This window comes from Rhinolophus sinicus, chromosome 18 (assembly GCF_057876585.1).
Source record: "Rhinolophus sinicus isolate RSI-liver-muscle chromosome 18, RSI-T2T, whole genome shotgun sequence".
Taxonomy (NCBI): Eukaryota; Metazoa; Chordata; class Mammalia; order Chiroptera; family Rhinolophidae; genus Rhinolophus; species Rhinolophus sinicus.
The window spans coordinates 96,010,605-96,026,332 of NC_142518.1; the positions used below are offsets into that span (position 1 = coordinate 96,010,605).

General features: G+C 40.1%; 1 protein-coding gene and 1 pseudogene across 2 annotated transcripts in view; one reads left to right on the top strand and one right to left on the bottom strand.

The window, feature by feature from the left end:
- The window catches only part of CCDC160 (coiled-coil domain containing 160), a 96,463-nt gene that overhangs the window by 18,884 nt on the left and 61,851 nt on the right, over nucleotides 1–15,728 (top strand). The gene's annotated exons all lie outside the window — the stretch shown is intronic.
- On the bottom strand, nucleotides 896–8,434 carry LOC109437917 (E3 ubiquitin-protein ligase KCMF1 pseudogene; annotated as a pseudogene).

A 15,728-nucleotide genomic window follows, 5' to 3' on the forward strand; every position in this document is an offset into this window, starting at 1 on the left:
GTCGGGCCCCTTGGCTGCCATGTGAATTTTATTTTATAATAATTTCAAGTTCCCGGCTTCTGGCAGTTAAGCACCACCACCTCGCTTCTGTTGTTTTGGGTATTATCCTCTACAATGTTATCAGTGAGCTAAGTTTAAAACAGCTTTTTCTACTGTCAGTCCTGGACTACAGGGGAGGCCAACACTGAACTTTTGAGTGATGCCGGTGTCCCTCCCACCAGTGCATTCCTGATGGCCTTGTTAAATAGTGTGCCCCCTGCATCTTCCCATGGAGTACAATCTTCTGGTGTGTCTTGTGGCTGTACATGGTGATATCCACTCCAGCATGCCCACCCACTTCCTTGAGCCTTATAATCCCATCCTCAACTATTTGCCACAGCAGTTCTGATGTTTCAACACCACTCAGCATAGGCAATCACATTTTCTTTCTAGGAGCCATCCTTTAGAAAATTTGTACCATTTCCTGGTGATCTTAACAGAGTGTTAAATCCTGTATCTCAGGAAAGCACTCAATAAACTCATTAACCTCTTTTTTTTTTGTAAGGTAAACCATCCAAGCAGTTTTGATTCATTAATATTCATAAATATAGCAGCTTCATTAGAGATTTTAATTTTCCTCTTCAGTTTGAATGTTAGGAGAGCCTTTTGCATGTCGAGAAGGTACAGGAAGCAGAGATCATCCCTGCACTGCTATCTACATTTACCTGCTAGAAGTAAAAATCAGTTAAGGGAAATGATTATCATATATATTTTTTCTCTCTTCCTTTTGAATGTATACAATGTAACCAGAGTGACAGACCTGAAATTACAATCACCAAACAAAACCAAGATAGTCGTTGTCCACTTTCATTGGCAAATACAGCACAGAAGACATTGTCTGTAAATTGGGATGTCATCAAAGAGGAGGTGGTGGAGCCTCATTTCCTTTATTACTCTCTTTTAAATTTAGGTTTTCTTTTTATTTTTAATTAAATTTATTGGGGTGACAATTGTTAGTAAAATTACATAGATTTCAGGTGTACAATTCTGTATTACATCATCTATAAATCCCATTGTGTGTTCATCACCCAGAGTCAGTTCTCCTTCCATCACCATATATTCGATCCCCCTTACCCTCATCTCCCACCCCCCACCCCCCGCCCCCCTTACCCTCTTGCAACCACTAAACTATTGTCTGTGTCTATGAGTTTCTGTTTCTCATTTGTTTGTCTTGTTCTTTTGTTGTTTTTGTTTGATATACCACATATCAGTGAAATCACATGGTTCTCTGCTTTTTCTGTCTGACTTGTTTCGCTCAGCATTACTCTCTCAAGATCCATCCATGTTGTCACAAATGTTCCTATATCATCTTTTCTTACTGCCGAATAGTATTCCATTGTGTATATATACCACAACTTCTTTATCCATTCATCTATTGAAGGACATTTTGGTTGTTTCCATGTCTTGGCCACCGTAAACAAAGCTGCAATGAACATTGGAGAACACGTGTCTTTATCTATAAATGTTTTCAGATTTTTGGGGAGATACCCAGGAGAGGGATTGCTGATTCATATGGCAATTCTATTCGTAATTCTTTGAGGAACCTCCACACTGCCTTCCATAATGGCTGCACCACTCTGCATTCCCACCAACAGTGTATGAGGGTTCCTTTTTCTCCACAGCCTCTCCAAAATTTGTTACTATTTGTCTTGTTTATGATAGCCATTCTGACTGGGGTGAGGTGATATCTCATTGTGGTTTTGATTTGCATTTCTCTGATGATTAGTGATGTTGAGCATTTTTTCATATGTCTATTTGCCATTTGTATGTCTTCTTTGGAGAAATGTCTCTTCAAGTCCTCTGCCCATTTTTCAATTGGGTTGTTTGTTTTGTTGTTGTTGAGTTGCATGAGTTCATTGTATATTCTGGATACTAGCCCCTTATCGGAGGCACTGTTTGCAAAAATCTTCTCCCATTCAGTTGGTGGCCTCTTTATTTTGTCAATGGTTTCTTTTGCTGTGCAGAAGCTTTTAAGTTTCATATAGTCCCATACGTTTATTTTAGCTTTTACTTCCATTGCCTTTGGAGTCAAGTTCATAAAATGCTCTTTGAACCCAAGGTCCATAAGTTTAGTACCTAGGTTTTCTTCTATGCAGTTTATTGTGTCAGATCTTATGCTTAAGTCTTTGATCCATTTTGAATTAACTTTGGTACATGGTGACAAATAGCAGTTCAGTTTCATTCTTTTGCACGTGGCTATCCAATTCTCCCAGCACCATTTATTGAACAGGCTGTCTTTGCTCCATTGTATGTTTTTAGCTTCTTTGTCAAAAATTATCTGTCCATGTTTATATGGTTTTATTTCTGGGTTCTCAATTCTGTTCCATTGGTCTATGTGTCTGTTTTTCTGCCAATACCGTGCTGTTTTGATTATTGTGGCCCTGTAGTACAAGCCAAAGTCAGGAAGTGTGATACCTCCATTATTGTTCTTTTTTCTTAAGATTGCTTTGGCTATTCGGGGTCTTTTGTGGTTCCAAACAAATCTGGTGATTTTTTGTTCCATTTCTTTAAAATATGCCATTGGGATTTTGATGGCGATTGCATTGAATCTGTATATTGCTTTGGGTAATATGGCCATTTTAACTATGTTGATTCTTCCAATCCATGAGCACGGAATGTCTTTCCATTTCTTTGTGTCTTCTTCAGTTTCTTTCAAAAATGTCTTATAGTTTTCAGCATATAGGTCTTTCACATCCTTGGTTAAGTTTATTCCTAGGTATTTTATTCTTTTTGCTGCAATTGCAAAAGGAATTGTTTTTTGTATTTCTTTTTCTGAGATTTCATTGTTGGTATATAGGAAGGCAATGGACTTTTGTGCGTTGATTTTGTAGCCGGCAACTTTACTGTATTCGTTGATTGTTTCTAATAGCTTTTTGGTGGAGTCTTTAGGGTTTTCTATATATAGCATCATGTCATCTGCAAAGAGTGATAATTTAACTTCTTCATTCCCAATTTGGATGTCTTTTATTTCTTTCTCTTGCCTGATTGCTCTGGCAAGGACTTCCAACACTATGTTGAAAAGCAGAGGTGATAGGGGACAGCCCTGTCGTGTTCCTGAACGTAGAGCAAAGGGCTTCAGTTTTTCTCCATTAATTATGAGATTAGCAGAGGGCTTGTCATATATGGCCTTTATTATGTTAAGGTATTTTCCTTCTATACCCATTTTATTAAGTGTTTTAATCATAAATGGATGTTGTATCTTGTCAAATGCTTTTTCTGCATCAATTGATATAATGATATGATTTTTGTCCTTTATTTTGTTTATGTGATGTATCACATTGATGGATTTGCGTATGTTGAACCATCCTTGTGCCCCGGGGATGAACCCCACTTGGTCGTGATGAATAGTCTTTTTAATGCATTGTTGTATTTGATTTGCTAGAGTTTTATTTAGGATTTTTGCATCGGTATTCATCAGAGATATTGGTCTGTAGTTTTCTTTTTTTGTGCTGTCCTTACCAGGTTTTGGTATCAGGGTAATGTTGGCCTCATAAAATGAGTTAGGGAGTACTGTCTCTTCTTCAATTTTTTGGAAGAGTTTGTGCAGGATTGGTATTAGATCCTCTTTGAAGGTTTGGTAGAATTCACTAGTGAAGCCATCTGGTCCTGGACTTTTGCTTTTGGGAAGGTTTTGGATGACTGATTCAATTTTGTTACTAGTGATCGGTCTGCTTAGATTCTCCAGTTCTTCATGGTTCAGCCTTGGAAGGCTATATGTTTCTAAGAACTTGTCCATTTCTTCTAGGTTGTTGAATTTGGTGGCATATATTCCTTCATAGTATTCTTGGATGATCCTTTGTATTTCTGTGGTGTCCGTGATAACTTCCCCTTTTACGTTTCTGATTTTGTTAATCAGTGTCTTCTCTCTTCTTATCTTAGTAAGTCTAGCCAAGGGTTTGTCAATTTTGTTAATCTTTTCAAAGAACCAGCTCTTTGTCACATTAATTTTTTCTATTGTCTTTTTGTTGTCTATTTCATTTAGTTCTGCTCTAATTTTTGTTATTTCCTTTCTTCTGCTGACCTTGGGTTTTACTTGTTCTTCTTTTTCTAGTTCTTTAAGTTGTAACATGAGGTTATTTATTTGGGAGTTTTCTTGTTTCTTGAGATAGGCCTGTAATGAGATAAATTTCCCTCTTAAAACTGCTTTCGCTGCACCCCAAAAATTTTGGTAGGATGTGTTTTCATTGTCATTTGTTTCTATGTATCTTTTGATCTCTCCTCTAATTTCTTCTTTGACCCAGTCCTTCTTTAAAAGTATGTTGTTTAATCTCCATGTATTTGTGTTTTTCCCCACTTTCTTTTTACAGTTGATATCCAATTTCAAAGCCTTGTGATCAGAGAATATGCATGGTATGATTTCAATCTTCTTAAATTTGTTGAGACTGATTTTATGTCCCAATATATGGTCTATCCTTGAGAATGTTCCATGTACACTAGAAAAGAATGTGTAGTCTGATGTTTTAGGATGAAGTGCTCTATAAATGTCAATTATGTCCATTTCATCTAATGTGTCATTTAGGGCTACTATTTCGTTATTTATTTTCTGTTTGGATGATCTATCCATAGCTGTCAATGATGTATTTAAGTCCCCTAGTATAATTGTGTTTTGGTCAATTTCTCCCTTTAGTTCTGTTAGTAGTTGCTTGGTGTATTTCGGGGCATAAATATTGATGGGGGCATAAATATTGATGACTGTTATGTCTTCTTGTTGTACAGTCCCCTGCACCAATATGAAATGTCCATCTTTGTCTCTTGTTATCTTTTTCACCCTGAAGTCTGTTTCATCTAATGTCAGGATGGATACACGTGATTTTCTCTGGGTACCATTTGCTTGGAGTGTCAATTTCCACCCTTTCACTTTGAGTCTATGCTTGTCCTTGTAGCTGAGATGTGTCTCTTGGAGACAGGTTTAGTTTTTTGATCCAATCTGCTACTCTGTTCCTTTTTATTGGTGAGTTCAGTCCATTTACATTTAGGGTGATTATTGATATGTGAGGATTTCCTGTCATTCTATCTTTAGTTTTCTGGTAAGGCTGTGTCTCCATTGTTTCTTTGCCTTTTTGTTGTTGTCTATTATTTCTGTGTGGTGGTATTCTATGATGTTTCCCTCTGTTTCTTCTTTTATTTCAGTATATATTTCAGTTCTGGATTTTTTTTAGTGGTTACCCTTAAGTTTATGTAAAAGAAAGTTTGATAATTAGAGTATTCCATTTTCTTCAGTACACTTACTTTCTCCATTCCCATATTCCGGTTCAGGCCTTTACTCTCCCCCTTTTTGAGTTTTGGTTGCCACAAATTGTCCCTGTTGATGGTGGTCGAATAGCCTCCTTTAATATTTCTTGTAGTGCAGGTCGTGTATTTGAAAATTCCCTCAGCTTCTGTATGTCTGGAAAGGTCTTTATTCCTCCTTCATATCTAAAGGATATCTTTGCTGGATATATTATTCTTGGCTCATGATTTCTCTCTTTCAATAGTTTGAATATTTGGTTCCACTCCCTCCTGGCTTGTAGAGTTTCTGCTGAAAAATCTGATGATAATCTAATGGGCTTTCCTTTGTAAGTTACCATCTTCTTTTCCCTGGCTGGCTTGAGGATTCTTTCTTTGTCGTTGATTTTAGACAGCTTCAATACAATGTGCCTTGGAGAAGGCCTGTTGGGATTGAGGTAACTAGGTGTTCTATTTGCTTCTTGGATTCGAGGGTCCAGTTCTGTCCACAAATTTGGGAAGTTCTCATCGACAATTTGTTTGAATATATTCTCTGTTCCCTTCTCTCTTTCTTCTCCTTCTGGTATGCCCATTATTCTTATATTGCTCTTTCTGATGGAGTCAGAAAGTTCTTGTAGAGTTCTTTCATTTCTTTTAAGTCTCAAGTCTCTTTCTTCTTCTATCCGTGTCATTTCTAGGTTTCTATCCTCGATGTCACTGATTCTTTCCTCCATCTGGTCAACTCTACTACCTAAGCTGGTTATTTCATTCTTAATTTCTTCTATTGAGTTCTTAATCTCCACAAATTCTATTTGGTTCTTTTTTTAAAATTTCAATCTCTTTTGTAAAATGCTCATGCTGTTCTTTGATTGAGTTTCTGAGCTCATTTAACTGCCTATCTGTGCTTTCTTGTATCTCATTGAGTTTTTTCAGAACTGCAATCTTGAATTCTCTGTCATTTAAGTCACATATTTCTGTATCTTTAAGTGCCTTCTCTGGAGATTTTTCACTTTCTTTCTGAGCTATCTTGTTGCCTTGGTTATTCATGGCGATTACTGGCTTACTATTTCTCTTCCTAGACATCTACAGGAGTGACTTCTGCAACAGGTTGATAGGAAGCGGTCTTTCTTTTGTTTTCCAGTACTTGTTGGTAGAATGTTTGATTATTTCTCCAACTGCAACTTATTTTTCTTCTCCCACACGGTAGTGCTATGTTTCTCTGCACTATTCCAACTTCTCACACAATGGGGGGATTCCCTGGGAGACGGGCTTCTCCTCTGTTAATAGTTCATCTAGGTCACAGGGCGCAGTGTCCCGGTGGGTATGCGGAGAGCTTTTGATGTTCCAAAGCTCTTCCAGCTCCTGATTCAGAGCCCGTATGTTTCAGCAGTTCTGTTTACTCCTGCAGGGATCCGCCCAGATAGGTGGGGTCAGGGGCGGGGTGAGTTGTGAGAGGTGGCCCAGAGCAATGGCGGCGACCACCACCACAGCCGTTCCTGCTTCCACAGCTCTCTCCCCTTTGCCGGAAGTAGTTGGGCTGTGAATTTGTGTCTGCGGTCCACAGTTCTCAAAATAGCAAATTTTCTGTTGTTTTGATCTGACACTGCTACTGTTTCGCTTCTAGCACTGGGCAGGTGGGGGCGGGGTGAGCTCTGGGAGGGGAGGGAGGGGGCGGCTAGTCTCAGTGCCTAAGGCTCCGTTCTCTGCTCGGCAGTGTGGGTTTAAATCACCGTTTTCAGCCTTTTTCCCTCAGTCTTTTCTCCGAGGTCTCTGCCGTGAGCGTTGGGTTCAACCGTGCTACATGCTGTCCCCTCAGCCCTGTGGAGCCCTGGCGGAGCCCTAGCAGTCCGAGTTCTTCCCTCTCCCGCAGCTGCGGTAGTTCCGGGAAGAAGCAAGCTCGGCGCACTGAGCTAGGTCTGCGTCCTTCGCCTGCGCAGCTCCGTCTCCGTGCACTTCTCCATTTCCTCCTCCCCCCACTCGCGCGAATCTCCCACCTGTAGGTGATTTCAGTCGGTAGTGGGCCTCTTCGTCTTGCCTGTCCGCTGTGCAGGGAGTCCTTTGTGAATTTTATGTTGTTCGATTCTTTGTAAATTTCAGGGGAGCTTTACAGAGGCTCACCTCACTCCGCCATTTTTCCGGAAGTCCTAAATTTAGGTTTTCTAAAGCAACATCTAAAGGCATAATATCTACAGAGCCCATAGCACCAAAATCTGCCATCTGCCCCCGTTCATCCTCGTCTGAGGAGGAGCTCTCTTCGCCCACTTAAGTCGACAGAAGGAGCTCTTGGACAAACAGGCTGCGGTCTGCGCGCTCACTTTCCATGGACTGGCACTCTATTTCAGACATTTTAGGATCATCCAACCTTGTTAAAAGAAACTGAAAATTCTGGATAGTTTGCTGACTGCTTTCTGTGTTAGCTGTGTTGGTTGGTGCTGTGGATTGCGTGATTGGAGTGGTGACTCCTCTCGTGTTAGTACGCTGGCTTGCGTTGCGTGCCGTCAGTCTCCAGTTGCTACCGTTCCAGTTGTAAGTGAGAAGCCGAAGGGCCAGAAAGTTAAGCTGTCCTCTTGCAGAACTTCTCACTCCTGATAACTGAGACAAAAGTTTAGTTATAGGATCCATGGCTTCCCTATTGCTTGGAGAATGTGAACTCTGAGAAGAAAATCCACCAGTAGAACTGCTAGTAAAGTGTGTGTTTGATCTACAAGCACGATGACCTAATCCCCGGCCAGGGTGAAACATTCCACATACATGTCGAACACCACTCGATTAATCTTAATGTCTAGGTGCTCTGTGTTCAAGTGTTAAGATGAGCTGCAAAGTCATCCGTGATATGATCAGGATTACCTCTAGGTAATGCTGCACATTTTGGACAAATCACTTCTGGTGATGTTTCTGTGTGTTCAGAAGTAACATGTTCTTGAAGAGATGTGTCCGTATAGCCCATTTTTTCCACAACAGGGACAAGTAAAAGACTGTGGCTGCTCTACAGAGAAAGTTCCCCACAATGGTACAAATAAAAATCTACACCTGTCAATATGCACTGCCTGGGGTGGTCAGTTGTATGCCTCGTTTTTGCACAACTTTCATAACAAGATGCACAAAGATCGTAATTGTAGCAAATTAAACACTTATATCTGCAACCTCAAAAGTTTCCTTTTAAACATCCCTCACAGCTGACAACTTCATGTCAAGGACATCCTAGTTTACCCCGTGGTGGCGCGGCCCCTCCTGGGCTCGGCTTGCAGTGTCCCGCGCGGGATCCCCGCGCTGCCCCCACCAGCCTGCCGCGGGGGCTGGGTGGGCAGGGGAGCGCTCCTAAAGGTGGCGACAGCGAGGCGGCGCAGGACAGGAATGGGGCCAGGCCTGGCAGCGCCGAGCTCGTCCAGGAGGCGGGTCCGACGTCGTGCCTCTGTGGGTGTCCGCCGTGACTCGGTCACTCTCCTGCCCGCCGGCTCCCAACTGTAGCGTCATGCTCGGCAAATCCCGCTTCTCCTCTCCCCTGGTCCACCCCTGCCCTTCTCAACCATCTCTTATTGAGTGTATCTGTCCCTACCTTGATCAAGCGCCCAATCCAGTCTCACCTATGTTTCCCTTTCTCCTGCTGTAAGCCAGCTACTTCTTGCAGCTTTTTTGAAGCTTCCTTATCAGGCTCAACACATCCCCAGCTGGGTAATGCTTAGACTTACCCTAACTACCGGTATAAGGCTAATATCCTGAAAAGGAGGTGAGAATGGGTTCTCAGAGGTACCATATGTTTCCCTGTAATAGGCCTCTCCATGGTCTTCCAGCATGAGGATTGGAGGGTGTTAGGGATGGGGCAGCCCCTGTCTAACAGAAGGTGCAGGGAAGTCTGGGGAGTCAAAATCGTTGTCGGTACTCACGTAGAAGACTCCATCCGTCAGAATGCCAGATTTTCCCAACCAAGGGCCTTGTCTTTGTTGGGTGTTTAGCCTTGGTTGAAATTCAGCCACTCTGTTAAGTCCTGGGCTTGGTTCTCAGAGTTCTAAGCCCTCCCCATATAGGAGATGCGAGTTCTTCTATATTTAACCAAAGACGCCTTGTCTTTCATACTTGGCTTTCAATTGCCTGTTACCCTCAGCAGTTCATTAAATCTCTAGTCATCTGAGCTTGGTAGCCATTTAGTTAACATTCTGTACCTGTATTTCTTTTTTATTATTTGAATAGAATATGGGCATTATTTTATTTTTTAATTTATTAATTATTTTATTTTTTAATTTGTTATTTTTTAGGGTATACAACATTATTTAATATATGTATGAGGTTGGACAATTAAGTTCCTGAACTCATCCTAGAAAAAGTGCTACATACCTCATTGCTGAATATCACTACAGTCACCTTCGAAGTACTCCCCTTGGGAAGCTATGCACCGACGCCAGCGCCTAGTCCACCCTTCAAAGCAATTTAGGAACTCTTTCTGAAATGGCCATCAGAGCCGTCGTCGTATTACCCTTGATGTCTTGAATGTCATCAAAATATCTTCCTTTCAATATTTCCTTTAGTTTTGGGTAAAGAGAGAAGTCATTGGGGGCCAGATCAAGTGAGTAGGGAGGGTGTTCCAATACAGTTATTTGTATACTGGCTAAAAACTCCCTCACAGACAGTGCCATGTGAGCTGGTGCATTGTCATGATGCAAGAGCCATGAATTGTTGCCGAAAAGTTCAGGTAGTTTTTATCTAACTTTTTCACTCAGCCTTTTCAGCCCTTCTAAATGGTAAATTTGGTTAACTGTCCAGTCGGTACAAATTCATAATCAATAATCCTTCTGATAGCAGAAAAAGTTAGCAACATCAGTGCAACAAGTTCGTGAACTTAATTGTCAGACCTCGTATACATTGTGAATTAATTACCTTAATCAATTAACACATCCATCACCTCACATCGCCTTTTGTGTGTATGTGTGTGTGTGTTTGTGTGTGTGTGTGGTGACAACACTTAAGATCTACCCTCTTAGCAAAGTTCAAGTATACAATACAGTATTATTAACTATAGTCACCATGCTGTATATTAGATTGCCAGAACTTATTAATCTTATAACTGAAAGTTTGTACCCTTTAACCAACATCTCCCTATTTTCCCAATATCCCCCACCCCATAGCCCCTAGCAACTACCATTCTGTTTCTATGAGTTTGATGTTTTTAGATTCCATATATAAGTATGATCATACAGTATTTGTCTTTCTGAGCCTGGCTTATTTCACTTAGCATAATGTCTCAGAGGTTCATCCATGTGGTTGCAAATGATAGGATTTCTTTCTTTATTACAGCTAAATAATATCATATATATATTCACATTTTCTTTATCTATTCATCTGTTGATGGACATTTAGGTTGTTTCCATATCTTGGCCATTGTGAATAATGCTGCATTGAACATGGGAGTGTAGATATCTCTTCGAGACTGATTTAATTTCATATGGTAGTTCTACTTTTAATTTTGTGAGGAACCTCCATGCTGTTTTCCATAGTGACTGTACCAATTTACATTCCCACCAACAGTGTATGAGGGTTCCCTTTTCTCCACATCCTAACAGATGTGAGATGAAATCTCATTGTGGTTTTGATTTGCATTTCCCTGATGATTAGGGATGTTGAACATTTTTTCATATACCTGTTATCCATTTGTATGTCTTCTTTGGAAAAATGTCTATTCAGGTTCTCTGCCCATTTTTTTAATTGAGTTATTTGTTTTTTTGCTATTGGGTTGTATGAGTTCCTTTTATATTTTGGATATTAACTTCTTACCAGATATATGGTTTGCAAATATTTTCTCCCATTCTGTAGGTTGCTTTTTCATTTTGCTGATTGTTTCCTTTGCTGTTAAAAAAGCCGAATCTTTTGAGTTTGAAGTAGTCACACTTGATTATTTTTTTTTTTTTTTTTTTTTTGCCTGTGCTTTAGGTAAAAACCAAAAAATTATTTCCAAGACCAGTATCAAGGAGCTTTCTCCTATGTTTTTTTCTTCTAGGAGTTTTGTGGCTTCAGGTCTTACCTTTAATTGTTTAATCTATTTCAAGTTAATTTTTTGTGTATGGTGTAAGGTATGGGTCCCATTTCATTCATTTGCATGTGGATTTCCAGTTTTTCCAACACCATTTTGTCTTCTTGGTGCTCATGTCAAAGATTAGTTGACCATATATGCGTAGGTTATTTCTCGGCTCCCTCTTCTGTTCCATTGATCTATGTGTCTGTTTTTATGCCAGTACCACACTGTTTTGATTGCTTTGTAATATAGTTTGAAATCAGACAGTGTGATGCCTCCAGCCTTGCTCTTCTTTCTCAAGATTGCTTTAGCTATTTAGTCTTGTATGATTCCACACAGATTTTATGGTTGTTACTTCTATTTTTAAAAATGCCATTGGGATTTTAATAGAGATTGCATTGAATCTGTAGATTGCTTTCAGTAATATGGACATGTTAATAATATTAATTCTTCGAATCCATGAACACGCATTATTTTTCCATTTATTTGTGTCTTTTTCAATTTCTGTCATCAAGATCTTATGGTTTTCAGTATATAGATATTTCACCTCCTTGATTAAATTTATTCCTAAGTATTTCATTCTTTTTTGATGCTATGGTAAATCAAGTTGTTTTCTTAATTTTTAGATAGTTCGTTGTTATCTATAAAATGCAACTGATTTTTATATGTTGATTTTGTATGCTGTAACTTTACTAAATTCATTTTTTTTATTAGTTTCAGGTGCACAAAACAATGTAATAGTTAGACATTTATCATTTATATCCCTCAGACAGTGACAACCCCCTCCCCCATCTACTACCCCTCTGACATCGCACAGAGCCATGACATTTCCACCGTCTCTATTCCTAATGCTGTACTCCACTTCTTGTACTATATATGTATATAAAATTATAGTTAACATTCATTATTGTTCAGCTTCAGCTTCAGGTGTACAGTGCAGTGATCAGGCATCTACGTCATCCCTGAGGTGGTCTCCCTAATAAGACAAGTATCCATCGGATACCCTACAAAATCTTTACAACATGATTGATTACATTCCCCAAATTGACTTTCGTAACCCCATGGCAATCTTGTGGTTACTGACTGTGCTTTCTAATCCCCACACCTTCCCCCTTGTCCCCACCCCTGAATTCACTTATTAATTCTAACAGGTTTTTTTTGGTGGAGTCTTTTTTTTTTTTAAGTCAGCCTTTTGAAAAGTTTTTATTTTTTATTGGGGAATATTGGGGGACAGTGCGTTTCTCCAGGGCCCATCGGCTCCAAGTTGTCCTTCAATCTAGTTGTGGAGGGTGCAGCTCAGCTCCAAGTCCAGGCACCATTTTCAATCTTCAGTTGCAGGGGGCACAGCCCACCATCCCATGCAGGAATTGAACAGGCAACCTTGTTGTTGAGAGCTGACGCTCTAACCGACTGAGCCACCTGGCAGCCCCTCTGGAAGCTCAGCAGCAGCTCGTTGTCTTCAATCTAGTTGTGGAGAGTGCAGCTCACTGGCCCATGTGGGAATCGAATCAGCAACCCTGTTGTTAAGAGCTCGCGCTCTGACCAACTGGGCCATCCGGCCACTCCTTGGTGGAGTCTTTAGGGTTTTCCATGTATAAGATCATGTCACCTGCAAACAGAGACAATTTAACTTTTCCTTTCTGATTTGGATGCCTTTTATTTCTATTTCTTGCCTAATTACTCTGGCTAGGACTTCCAGTACTATGTTGAATAGACGTGATAAGAGTGGATACTCTAGTCTTAAAGGAAAAGCTTTAAGCTTTTCACCATTGAGTATGATGTTAGCTGTGGACTTGTCATAGGGACTTTATTATGTTAAGGAACCTCCCTTCTATATCTCATTTGTTAAGAGTTTTATCATGAAAGGATGTTGAATTTTGTCAAATTCATTTTCTGCACCTATTGAGATTGATTATATGACTTTTATCCTTCATTCTATTAATGTGGTATTATCACATTTATTTATTTTCATATGTTGAATTATCCTTGCATCCCAGGGATAAATCCCACTTGATCATGATGTATGATCTTCTTAATGTGTTGTTGAATTTGGTTTACTAGCATTTTATTGAGGATTTTTGCATCTATATTCATTGGGGATATTGGTCTGTAATTTTCTCCTTCCTATATTTCAAATGCTTTATATGTCACACCAACTAGTACATTTCCTATACCTCTCTGGTGACAGTTTTAGTAATTGGGCTTCCACCTGGTACCAGAGGCTGGCTGTGCTCCACCTACCACTAACGAGGGGGTTCTCATACACACTGAGAGGTGAGTAATCCAGCCCCCAAAGCTTGTGTTATTAGCTGTTTTCTCAGACTATTTCCAATCCCAACTATCACAGATTGGGTTCTCTGGAAGCAGACATGGTGTTCGAGTTGGAGTGGAAGATATTTATGAGGGATAAATATTTGTGAAAGGAAGGGGGGAGAGAAGCAATATTGGGCAGAGGGAGAAATTGAAATGCTAAGCAGATCTAACAAAGCCTTCGCCAACCCAGTAAGAAACTCAGAAGCAAATAATACTTATCAAAGAGCCCTGTATCAGGCCAAAATGGCTATGCTTTTACAGCTCTGCCTCTTTCAGTGACCAGGTTCAGGCTGTCCCAGGAAAGGTGTGACCTAGCAGCAAAGTGACTCTCTACAGCTATGGAAGAAGCTGACAGCTGGAGGCTGTTGCTGACTGAATTCCCCACAGCTGGGCAGAATGTCCTTCCTTGAAGAGGGATTAGGGTGGATTTCTCTGTATCTACCACAGAGTTAGAAGATCAGGGTCTGAGTCCTGACTCACTTACTTGCTATGTGACACTGGACAAAGTGCTCTACACTGCTGAATCTCTATGGAAATACTTCCCTCATAGGGTAGTTAGGAGAAGTTTAAATGAAGCAATGCACATATGATAGATAGCATTTTGTAAACTTTAAGGTATGTTATAAACGTTAGCTTTTATTGTAGGAAAAGTTTACATTAATTGGGATTCAGAGTTGTTTTCTTTTCACTGACCTACTTCCAGGTCTTTCAGCCACCTAAATTAAAACAAGTAATACACTGGATAAACTCTATGTGTTTTGTTCTATATTGGGGTATTTAATATCCATTCATGTGAAGACCCATGTTTGACATATTTGGATATCCAATAGTGTCTAATACAGGGCTTAACATTCAATAAATAAATATTTCTTCACTGAAAGGAGAAACAGGAAAAATTGTTTCCACTTTTAGAGGAGAAAATAAAATGTTATCAGAAATGAATAGTTATCTGGAAAATTATATTAAGTAATAAATCCAGATGTGGGGACAGAGCCCTAGAGAGCAGTTTCCAGGCTCTCGGCCTCACGTGGAAAGGTGCTGGCTCGCGTAGTAGATGGCCGTCAGCTGTGGCTGGTTGGCCGTCAGCTGTAGCCCTTGAGCCATTGGCCACTGCCTCGGCTGCGCTGGGGAGTGGGGTGGAGGAGAGTCGGTCGGTTGGCAGAAAAGCAGACAGCAGGTCGCACATCATGTGAATCCAGCCTCCAGTGAGACTATAGTGGTATGACTCCCCTATCTATGGCTCTGTGGGTGTTCCTTTTTGGCCTACACACATCCTGTGTTCTTGTGTGGGGAGCGGGAGCAGAGACCCCGCAGGCCGCCCTGCATGACACCAGATTATTTGATTTCCATAACATAGTTACATTAGTACACCAGCTGGTTAGGAAATCCTTTAGGAAATAGAATATGCTCTTTCCAGTGGGCTGAGAATTTCCCATCAGATGAGGCCTCCATAGTCCAAGACAACATCGTTTGCTTCCTTGTAACAGGCACAGCTTGTTAGCAAGATTTACCTGGTGGCTCTACTATGTTTCCTTCAAGTAAGCTCTCCTTTAGGTAGACAATGCTTCTTGTTCTCCTATGAGGATCAAAGGTAGCCATATACATAAGAAGCTTTTCATGTCTTCATTTCCTTAATATTTTTTTTCTGCCCAATCATTCCTTGCTTGAAAGATAATTTCAAGCCACTGTAAAGAAGTCCTATCCTTAAGGCCATGCTTGTAAGTGTCACTTTCTCTCTAGAGGCTGGATTTTAAGTAATTTCCCCTTTCTTTCCTACCAAACAATAAGTTCCTTGATTATCACAGTACGAATATTCAATAATATTTGTTGAATGATTGAGTGACTGAATGAAATATTTGTTTATTTATTTATTTTTAATTTATTGGGGTGACAATTGTTAGTAAAATTACATAGATTTCAGGTGTACAATTCTGTATAACATCATCTATAAATCCCATTGTGTGTTCACCACCCAGAGTCAGTTCTCCTTCCATCACCATATATTTGCTCCCCCTTACCTTCATCTCCCACCCCCCACCCCCCTTACCCTCTGGTAACCACTAAACTATTGTCTGTGTCTATGAGTTTTTGTTTCTCATTTGTTTGTCTTGTTCTTTTGTTGTTTTTGGTTTATATACCACATATCAGTGAAATCACATGGTTCTCT